At 42.6% G+C, this 11,496-nt stretch overlaps 1 pseudogene; it reads right to left on the reverse strand.

The window, feature by feature from the left end:
- Positions 1-8,017: 8,017 nt before the first annotated feature.
- LOC107114414 overlaps positions 8,018-11,496 on the reverse strand; it is a 45,932-nt pseudogene continuing 42,453 nt past the window's right edge.

Genomic DNA, 11,496 nt, shown 5'->3' on the forward strand with positions numbered 1-11,496 from the left:
AGAGCGGCCTGTCAGGTTGGGAGTCCTTGCATCTTGCAGGGACTATAATGTTAGAAGGGAGTTTTGATTCTCAAAAGCTCATACCCAGAAAATACCCAGCCCCTAAGTTGCTAATCATTATTGGGGGGGGGGGGGAACAATAAGGTGGGAAGCCACTGAACATGCGGGACAGAGCACTAAAAACTTATTTGCGCACACTGAACGATGGGATGAAGTTTGTGAGTGGGGAGAGATGCCAGAGGTTCCTATGAAACCATTAAAATCTGCCTCTATTCCTGAGGATTGGAAGGTAGCTAATCTCACTCCCCTCTTTGAAAAGGGTTCCAGAGGAGATCCGGGAAATTACAGGCCAGTCAGTCTGACGTTGATACCGGGTAAGTTGGTGGAAACTGTTATTGAGGAAAGAATTAGTAGGCTCATTGATGAACAAAAACTATTGAGGCAGACTCACCATGGGTTCTGTAAGGGAAGATCTTCACTAACCTGTTAGTGTTTTTTGAGGGGGTGAACAAACATGTGGACAAGGGGGACCCAACAGATGATGTTTATCTTGACTTCCAGAAAGCTTTTGATAAAGTTCCTCATCAAAGGCTCCTAAGTAAGCTCAATAGTCACGGGATAAAAGGAAAAGTCCTCTTGCGGATCAAAAAGCCGCTCTGAGACTCCCTAGGGTAGTGAAGGGCGGAGTATAAATCCAATCTCTTCTCTTCTTCTTTAAATCCCTTTGCCAAGCAAGCCAGCGGGGGATGGGTGGGGGTGGGGCTTGGAGGACGCATTTAAAATTGTATCTGTTTTTACCCCTTTTGTTTTTATTTGTGGCAGTCTTATTTAATGTTAATAAAAAGCAAATTTGCATCTTTTCCAATAAAAACATGTAATATTTGTTCATGTCTTGTGGCTCTCAAACACCTGACGTTTATTCTATGTGGCTCTTACGTTAAAGCAAGTTTGGCCACCCCTGTTCTAAAAGAACTCAAGGATCCTTCTGGCACCCGAGATTGATCTAACGTTAAAGTGAGGCACACATTCTAGCCTGTAACCTATGTCCTTCAGTTAGTATATACAAAGCTTGCTTGTGTTTCGAGAAAGCACAGCGGAAAAACACCTTCTTTATCACAAGGATGCTGACGTACAGAAAATAATCCTGTCTGAGTGTGTGTGTTTCCCCAGCCCAATTTGAGAAAACATTCAGTACAATCCTGTAGAGCAGAATCAGATCTTGTACTTTATTGATCAACAAAGGAAGACGGTACGGATCCAATAAGGTTTTGGATCCCACAGCTCTCCCTGAGGTTACAATGGGAGACATAGGGTTTTATACTCCATATGACACTTACAAATAAATCATAATTATTGGTTCCATCAAACATCAGCACTCTGACCTAACAGGTCTCTGATTGGCAGAAAACCTTTTAGGCTGGGCTTTCCCAAGTAAAGTTTTTTTTCTTTTAGCTGAACAATAAGTGTTTCTTTCTCTTAGACTGTAAAATTCTAAAAGTATCTCTATAGCTGATATGGTTTACAAGGTGCCATTGTTCTTTGTTTTAACCAGCGACATGCACAGTTATAGCTGGCTTACCAAGGCCGTAAGCCTCAGCAAAAATAGCAAGTTAACATTTTGTTCTTTCAGCATTTTACCTTCCCAGCATGCATCCAAACAACAGTCACAAATGAACCAAAGTTAATACCTGAAAACATTCATGATGTTAGAATCATAAATGGTACTTAACATATGCACCGTGGAAGTGCTAAGTGCACCTATTAAGTTAAACCTGTTAGTCAGTGGCAGAGTACAAAGTGTTTCATAAACTGTGCGTATATCCATGTTGACACTAGAAAGGAATGTACTGAAGGAAGCTTTCTTCTAACGAGGAAATCATAACAACTGCTCTGGTAGCTTTTGCATTTAACATTTTCAGGTTCGTATACCCGTTCTTTACCTAAGTAGGACCTTTCAGATCTTTACTTCTTTCTTTTTTTGGCCCCCCGAAGGGGATTTTTAAATTGCATTTTATATAAGGACTACAAACTACAATGAAAATAGGGGAGGGGAACTACATTTAAGGAGAAAGAAAAGATAACCACCACTAACTAAAAACCCAAGAGAGGAGATCATCAGATTAGCTTGTACTCAATGCTAACGCTTAAAACGCTAACAATTTTATGAACTTAGTCAGATATGCTAATATAACTTTTAAATCTTAAATTTAGCTGTTGGAAAAAGACCCCTATGCATCTCAATATTAACAACAGTATTTTCAAAGGCACAATTCAGAGTCCTTCAGCCTTCATTTTTTCTTATCCTGTCTTTTCCGCAGTTTATAAGGACTTTTAGGAGCCGCTGCCCCTTTCTCAGACAGAGAGTCCTCTCCAGAAGACCCGAGTTCAGCTCGCCACTGGACTTACTGTCCTTTCCCTCTTTATCCACCTCCTCTGGCTCACCCAACTGGATTCTCAGAAAGTCCTGTGCTTTGGAAACAGAGTCAATCTTTTCTTTTTTGTCCAGAAGTTTGAAGGTTACACCCTCTGGATATAACCACCGGTAGGTAATTGCATTTGTTTGGAGAAAAAGAATTAAATCTTTATGTTTCTTTCTCCTTTGTCTTATTTCAAATGGGATATCTTTCAGAATTCTGATGGTACTGTCCCCGATTTTCAAGGTTGTCCCCGCCGTCGGTCTCAGGATAGAATCCTTCACGTGCCTCTTCGAGAATCTCATTACTATTTCCCCAGGCAGGTTATTGTTCTTTATGTATATGGAATAGGACCTGTAGGCCACATCCATTTCGCTCATGAGATAGTCCGCCTTAAAATCTGTCACTGGGGCCAATGCTTCGCTCATCATTTGCTTCAGATTCTCACCCTTAGTCTCTGGGACACCTTGGAAACGAAGGATCAGGTTTGCCTTCTCCATTTGTAATTGTAAAAGCTGTTCTTCTGTTGAAATTTGCTTCTTTTCCAATGTTTGTACCTTTTTCTTCACCTTTTGAGCAGTGGCGTCAACTTCTTTCACTTTCTCAGCTGTTTGTTCCATAATTTTAAGAGTCTCGTTCAATTGTGTCTGCTGAGTAGTGATACATTTGTTCATTGTTGACAGCTGTTCTTTGAGATTAGTCATTTGGTCCAGCAGGGGGCGCAGGGACTCTGCCAACGTTTTGGCCAACTCGTTGGTTCCTTCCGGTCGTGGACTCATAGCTACTTTCGCTTTTAAAAGTTTCTCCTTCTCCGTCCTCTTCCCCGCCATCTTTATGAGTTGTTTACTTTTGCAAAGATTAGCAATGTCCCTGAATATGCACTCAAACACCCATACACGCCTTGGTAAGTCTTTCCCAACAGGTTTCGTCGCTTTTGTTTCCGCTCCCCCCCCCCGGTCTCGCTTTTAAGTTTATGCGCATGGGAGGGGCCCCTCCCCCGCTTGCTTTACTTTCTAGTCCATGGGGTAGGGAGCTTTCTTTTTGAATTGCAAATACGCCTTAATCTGACTCACAGTTCATCTTCAATCATACAACCTTGTTTAGCCTCCATTTTAACCGCTTGAGCTCCAGCGCTTGCCCCGGTCAGCGTCGCTTCTTCCATTCGGACACTCAGCAGGAGGACCATCAGGACAGAGAAGCGCCTCGATTCCCCAGCATTGCGCTGGCAAAGAGGCGACCTCTCAAAAGTCCCCTGGCTAGGAGCCTTTCAGCCAGGCTCCGTGTTGGGTAGCGATTCCTCACCCCCCCCCTTTCTGCTGGTGCGCAGCTTTCACCCCCCGGGGGGTCCGGGAGGTGAGTCTGCTCGGCGCGCCGCCATAAACCGGAAAACCGACCTTTCAGATCTTTACAAGAGCAAGGTAAACCAGACCCAAAATATATTTTCTTTCCCCCCACTTCCCACAAAACGAAGTTTGCACATATGGGTTTTATAGACATATGGAGCCTGTTTATCATTTACTGCAACAGAGCTAAATTAAACTTTAATGTTTCTTTTGAAGTACTTGGATGTATATACATTTATATATTGCTCTGGAATCCGGATAGGAGCAGGGCTATTTTTGAGCAGCACAGGAACAGAGTGCCGGCTGGCTTCAGAGTTGCCACCCCCACTACAGTCAAAACCTCTGAGTGTGTGGCTACAGAGGGAAAGCGTGGAGAGCAACCCCCCCCGGTGACTCTGAGGTAGGTGGGCCAGGGGGGCTCTGGAAGGATCGGGGAGGCAACTGGAAGGAGGGCCGGCTTGCCTGGGCTCTCCGCAGCCGTGGGGCACCTGGGCAAGCCAAGGGAAGGCATGGGGTGTGGCCTAATATGCTGAGCTGCACATTCAGGGGTGATTCCTATTATGCCAATGAGTTCCTGCTGTAAAGGTAAAGGTTCCCTTGCTCGAAAGCCAGTCGAATCCGACTCTAGGGTTGCGGTGCTCATCTCCGTTTCAAAGCCGAAGAGCCAGCACTGTCCGAAGACGTTTCCGTGGTCATGTGGCCGACATGACTAAACGCCAAAGCGCACGGAACGCTGTTACCTTCCCACCGAAGTGGTACCTATTTATCTACTTGCAATTTCTTGCTTTCGAACTGCTAGGTTGGCAGGAGCTGGGACCAGAGATGGGAGCTCACCCTGTCTTGCGGCACCCGGGTCTTGAACCGCTGAACTACTGACCTTCCACAGCCTGCAGTTCTTTTTCTACAAAAAAAGCCCTGGATAGGAGTAATGAATTTCACTGTTATTTATAATCTGCTTAGCTCACGGATTGATGTTTTCTCTGTGTTACTTACAGTCCTGGTTTTTACTATGCTGACTCTAAATTGATAAAAACCTTTTTTCCTTCTCCATATTTTTTCTGCTTTAAATTTATATGCTTCAATGAAAGAAAAGATGGATTTACACAGAGTAAGGTGAAAACATATTGGCAATGTAAAGCTAAGAAAAATATAAAATACCATGCTTAAATTTGCAAGTATATGGGATTTTGAAAGCTAATATTGCTAAAAAAGGTGAAGGAATATCTTAAAGGGACCAAACTGTTATTATACAAGAAATATGTGCCCAAATTAGAACTGTTAAACTGTTGAAACACCTGCTTCTTTCCCTTCCTATTTTTATTATTATAAAACTGATTAATAATAGTGTAGTCTATAAAATGAAATATAGAAGATAGGATATAGAAAAATGAACTATATATTGGGTATAGAATTTTGATTAATATTTGTTGTGGAATATAAAGTTAAGGGGGAAAAGGGAACTATGTATCTAAAGATGTGAGCGAGACAATGTCTAGATATTTTTAAAATGTATTGCTCTTTTTTTGTTTTGTGTAATCCTTAAAAAAATTAATAAACTTTGCCCATTTGGGCAAGTAAATTAAAAAAAAAATTATATGCTTCTGTGTGTGTGTAAAATTTTTTTTAAGAGGGTTGTGCACTGATTGATGTTATTTCAGGATTTGGGACACTATTGCTTTGAGTCCAACACTGTTGGGTGATAGTGAGATATTGAAAAAATGGTATTTAGCAGAGATAAGATAGTCCAGCAGAGCCAGAGTAAAATAATTCAGACTGAGAGTCCATGTGTGATTAAAATATAAAGTTTTTACTAAATTCTAGCATGGGAAGGGTAACTGGGATGAAAATAACAGAGCTAAATCAGCTACATCCTTACTCTACAAAGACAAAACTAGAAGAGGAGAATGGCTGCTCTTCTTCTTCAGAACAGCAAACAAAGACGGGAAGAGAGCCATAAAATGCTAATACACCTTGACACTTTAGTCCCAATCAAATCCCAAGATCAGCGAGAAAATTCCCGGGCTTTCCACATCTAAAGAACATTGGTTACATGAGAAACATGTGACTTCCTTGGCTTTCCACATCTAAAGAACATTGGTTACATGAGAAACATGTGACATGAGCAACATGTGAAACAAACATTCAACCCCAGATATACTGAATGTTTTCAACTTGTAATACCTAACAAACACCCAGGCTGTGATAGGATGGTTCAATCCTGCTACCAGACCAGGGACCACCTGAAGGTGCCCAGGAAATGGGCTGGAAGGAATAACTGAGCCAGTTCTCACTGCAGGTGATCGCATGCCATCCCAGAAAGCGTATGACCCCTTTTCTGCTTCTCCAGTGGGCGGACTCGACATCTGGTGGCACCAAAACCGAGAGCAAAGAGCCTGATCCTCTGAGCCTTGCCACAGAGAAGGAAACCTTCCAGGAAACATTTCATTGCATAATTTGCAGAAAATCAGGAGAATGGCAGCCTTCCTCACCTTCTCAGGCAGGCTATTCCCCCAAGGTCTGGGCACAACATGAAAAGACAGTGTTTTTTTGCCCATTTACAGGGAGGCACCTGCAGGAGGCCCCGCTCAGAGAAGCCAAGCTGTCTGGGTGGAGCAGAGGGGAACAGGCAGTCTTGCAGGTATGAGGGACCCAAGTTGTGACGGGCTTTACATGCGATGGCCAATTAAGCCTGCTAAGAACAACAATTCAAGCAGAATCACCCATTAGGGTTTAACTGAGCAAACTTCCAATCAGACTTATCTCTTCCAGTACAATGAAATATTCAAGGTCAGACTTCAGATCTTGTGTCAGTAGAACGATCAGTGAACTTTTTAGAGACAATGTTTAAAAAATAAAATAAAGCACACTCTTTGTATTAGAAGAAGAGGAGACTGGATTTATACCCCGCCCTTCACTTGGAGTCTCAGAGCAGCTTACAAATTCCTTTCCTTTCCCCTCCCCACAACAGACACCCTGTGAGGTAGGTGGGGCTGAGAGACAATGGGAACACGTACAATGGGAAGCCCAGCACACATGTGATTTGCTCCCCTAATATATGGTCTTTTCTCTTGGAAGCCACCAGTAGAAAGCCTGATTAGACCCTTACACAACACTTTTTGATAGAGATAACAGAGAAAGAGAAATAAAACATTTATAATGTGAACATGTGATTGTCTTCAATTTGGTGTAGTGGTTAAGTGCACGGACTCTAAATCTGGGAGAACCAGGTTTGATTCCCCACTCCTCCACTTGCACCTGGCTGGATGACCTTGGGCAAGCCGTAGCTCTGATAAGAGCTGTTCTTGAAAAAGAGCAGTTTCTGTCAAGAGCTCTCTCAGCCCCACCTACCTCACAAGGTGTTTGTTGTGGGGAGGGGAAGGGAAAGGAGTTTGTAAGCCGCTCTGAGACACCTTTGGGTAGTGAAGGGCGGGGTATAAATCCAATCTCTTCTTCTTCTCTTCTTCCAAATAAAACAATTTCTCATAATGCAGGTCAGACAGGGAAGCAGGATCTAAGCCAAGCTATACAACAGAGTCCAAAGTCCAGCCCAAATAGTCACAAGCCAGAGATTCATTACCAGAGGCTTTGTCCAGATAGCGTAGTCAGGAAGTCCCAGGGTCATTCACAGTCCAGAGGTTCACCAAGCCACAGTCCAAGAGCCAGTCCAGGGTCACACAACTGAAGCAGGTTCAACAGTTGTGGTCACTGACTCTAGAAAAATTCCACTCTGTCTCCTTGGTTCTAGTTCTCTTCTGAGCCTGTGTCTTCAGTGCTCCAAGGGTGGAGGTGAGCTTGGTGGACTAGTCTCCAGCTGAGGATCACCTGCTGCATCAGGGCTGAGTGCTGGTGACTCTGACTCAGCTGCTGATTGGGAGCCTTGATGAGCCTGCAGCTCCTGTTCTGCTGGCTCACGGCTGGCTATACGGAGCTCCTGTCCTTCTGAGGAGTCAGCTTCTCCCGAGCAGTCCCTGCTGCTGTGCTCTGACTGATCCAGGACACCCGGCTCTGGCTAGCCCATGACACAACTGGACCCCAAACGACTAACTATACTAGGTGAACTAGAACACATCTTGATAACTGCCATTAAATTCTCAAAGCAAGGTTGTAAGATAAAAGACAGCACCTAATTCCAGAGCAATAAATCTCCTATCTCTTCAGCTATACTAATGAACTGTCAAGGGTGAGAGGCGGTTCTGAACTTTTGGTACTTTTCCTGACCAGGAATTGAACTTTACAGAGGTTATGAAAATACGTAAGGCCTTAAGCATTCATAAATATAATTAGCATCATGAATATGAGACATATGTCCTCTCTCCTGTATGCGTCCTTTGGTGGGAAGTAAGGTGTGCATTCCGACGGAACTTCTTTCCACACTGCAGGCATTTATATGGTTTCTCTCCTGTGTGCGTCCTTCGGTGGGAAATAAGGTCTGCGCTCTGCCTGAAGTTTTTTTCACACTGCAGGCATTTATATGGTTTCTCCCCTGTGTGAATTCTTTGATGAACACGAAGGTGTGAACTCTGACTGAAGCTTTTCCCACACTCCAGGCATTTATATGGTTTCTCCCCTGTGTGAATTCTTTGATGGGAAGCAAGGCTTCCACTGTGACCAAAGCTTTTCCCACACTCTAGGCATTTATATGGTTTCTCCCCTGTGTGAATTCTTTGATGGGAAGTAACTTCTGCACTCCTCTTGAAACATTTCCCACACTCCAGGCATTTGTATGGTTTCTCCCCTGCATGAATTCTTTGGTGGGAAGTAAGGCTTCTAATCTTATGGAAGTTTTCTCCACACTCCAGGCATTTATATGGTTTCTCTGAGTGTATTTTCTGATGGACACTAAGGTATGAACTCACACTGAAGCTTTTTCCACACACAAGACATTTATATGGTTTCTTCCCTGTGTGAATTCTTTGATGGGAAGTAAGTTCTGTACTACTCTTGAAACATTTCCCACACTTCAGACATTTGTATGGTTTCTCCCCTGTGTGAATTCTTTGGTGGTAAGTAAGCTGGTTACTCCAGCTGAAGTTTTCCCCACACTCCAGGCATTTATATTTCTTCTCCCCTGTGTGTGTCACTCGGTGGGAAATAAGGTGTCCACTCTGACTGAAGCTTTTCCCACACTCCAGGCATTTATAAGGTTTCTCCCCTTTGTGAATTCTTTGATGGATGGTCAGGCTTCCACTGTGACAGAAGTTTTTCCCACACTCTAGGCATTTATACGGTTTCTCCCCTGTGTGAGACCTTTGATGTTTAGTAAGGTTTCCACTGTCAGGGAACCTTTTCCCACAGTGCAGGCATTTATAGGGTTTCTCCCCTGTGTGGATTTTTCGATGCACATTAAGAACATAACTCTGTCTAAAGCTTTTCCCACACTCCAGGCATTGATATGGTTTCTCCCCTGTATGAATTTTTTGATGGGAATTAAGTTCTGTCCTACTTTTGAAGCTTTCCCCACACTTTAGGCATTTATATGGTTTCTCCCCTGTGTGAATTTTTTGATGAACATGAAGGTGTGAATTCTGACTGAAGCTTTTCCCACACTCCAGGCATGCATATGGCTTCTCCCCTGTGTGAATTCTTCGATGAGAACTAAGTGTGCTCATGTGACCGAAGCATTTCCCACACTCCAGGCATTTGTATGCTTTCTCCCCTGTGTGAATTTTCTGATGGACACTAAGGTGTGAACTGCAACGGAAGCTTTTCCCGCATTCCAGGCATTTATATGGTTTCTCCTCTGTGTGAATTTTCTGATGGACACTAAGGTGTGAACTGCAACCGAAGCTTTTCCCGCATTCCAGGCATTTATATGGTTTCTCCCCTGTGTGAGTTCTTAGATGGGAAGTAAGAGTGGAACGGTCAGTGAAGCTTTTCCCACACTCCAGGCATTTGTGTGGTTTCTCCCCTGTGTGAATCCTTCGATGGGAAGCAAGGCTTCCACTGTGACCAAAGCTTTTCCCACACTCCAGGCATTTGTATGGTTTCTCCCCTGTGTGAATTCTTTGATGGGAGATGAGGCTATCTTTTCTTCTAAAACTTTTTCCACACTCCAGGCATTCATATTTTTTCTTTCTTTGTTGAATATTAATAACTGACATTTCAGTGAAACTTTCCCTGTTTGCAGTACACTCATTCTTGTTGTCTCCTTGACATATTTTTTCCTGTAGAGAGTCATTCCCCTGTAAAAGACTGAAATTACTCCTCACTTTAGGCGGCCGTTTCTTCCTCGGTGCATCCAAGTATTCAATCTCCTCTGTCACATCTGAATACGTAGCCTCTTTTTCCATCGGTCGGTGTTCTTCCGTTTCATTTGCTTACTGCCACATGTCTCCCGCTGAAAGAAAGGGAGTGCTGGTGTGATGACATGACCCTTTCCACAAATACCTGAGTCCAGTAGCATCTAAAGACTAACAAGTTTTTCTAGGTATAAGCTTTTGAGAGTTAAGGCTCTCTTGGTCATATTTGATTCAGAATGGAGATCTCTCAGACTTTATATATCCCAATTGGAGGGTGGCAGGGGTGTTGGAGAAAAGGAACTCGGGATGTAGAGGTATAATACACATTGTAATTAGCTAGATTAGAACAAAGGAGAAATGCTTAGGGGCAGAACAGAAATGCTTAAAGTGCAAAAAAATAGCATATATGAGATAAGAATCCCTGTTCAGCCCTGGGGGACCCATTGTTTTGATTTTGTGAATTAACTTAAGCTCAGCAATCATAAATTTTAATTTCTCCTTGAAGCTTCTCTCTTTAAGGACTGCCACTCTTACATCCATTTATTCTTTTGTGTATGGATGATGAATAGAGTGACATATATATTTGCTGGCATATACAACCTTGGAAGATAACAAGTGAAAGAACCTGAGATGGTCTTGGCTGGTGTTGTTAGGTCTTGTGATTTTGCTGTCCAAGTGAACATGGACAGCAACATGTTGCAGGCCCTGGGCCCAGATTTATTTCTTTATTTATTTGATTTATACCCCCCGCCCTCTCCACCGAAGCAGGCCCTGGGTGGAAGATTCTGTGTCCATGTTAGGAAAGGCTTTGTTCTATGTTAGAAGTTGTTTAAAGTTATCCCCATTGTTGTTTATATGGATTTTAGAAGTGTTGTTGGGGAAAATAAGAGAAGATAAGGATATAAAAGGACTTAATTTAAAAGGTTTTTCTTACAAATATAGGGCATTTGCGGACGATGTGATGTTTCTAGTTGAAGAACCAATAAACAACTTACCGTTGTTGATGGAAAGAAAAGAATTTGGAGATTTGGCTGGATTTTATGTAAATAAGAGTAAGACAAAAGTGTTGTGTAAAAATTTGACAAAAAAGAAACAATTGGAATTGCAAGAAGGAAAACAGTGTGAAGTTGTCAAAAAACCGAAGTATTTAGGAATTGAACTCACAATGAAAAACATAGATCTATTTAAAAATGACTATGAAAAGATTTGGAGTAAGATACAACAAGATTTTTTAAAAATGGGACACTATGAACTTGTCATTACTGGGAAGAATATCGGTGGTTAAAATGAATGTATTACCCCGCTTGATGTTTTTGTTTCAAACCATTCCGATAGTAAAGGAAAATAAAGTGTTGAATTTGTGGCAGAAGGAAATATCGAAATTTGTGTGGGCAGGAAGAAAACCGAGGATTAAAATGAAGATTCTATGTGATGCAAAGGAAAGAGGAGGATTTCAGTTACCTAATTTTAGACTATATCATGAAGCGGTATGTCTTACAT

Source organism: Gekko japonicus, unplaced genomic scaffold, assembly GCF_001447785.1.
Source record: "Gekko japonicus isolate JY-2015 unplaced genomic scaffold, Gekko_japonicus_V1.1 scaffold2271, whole genome shotgun sequence".
NCBI classification, from domain to species: domain Eukaryota; kingdom Metazoa; phylum Chordata; class Lepidosauria; order Squamata; family Gekkonidae; genus Gekko; species Gekko japonicus.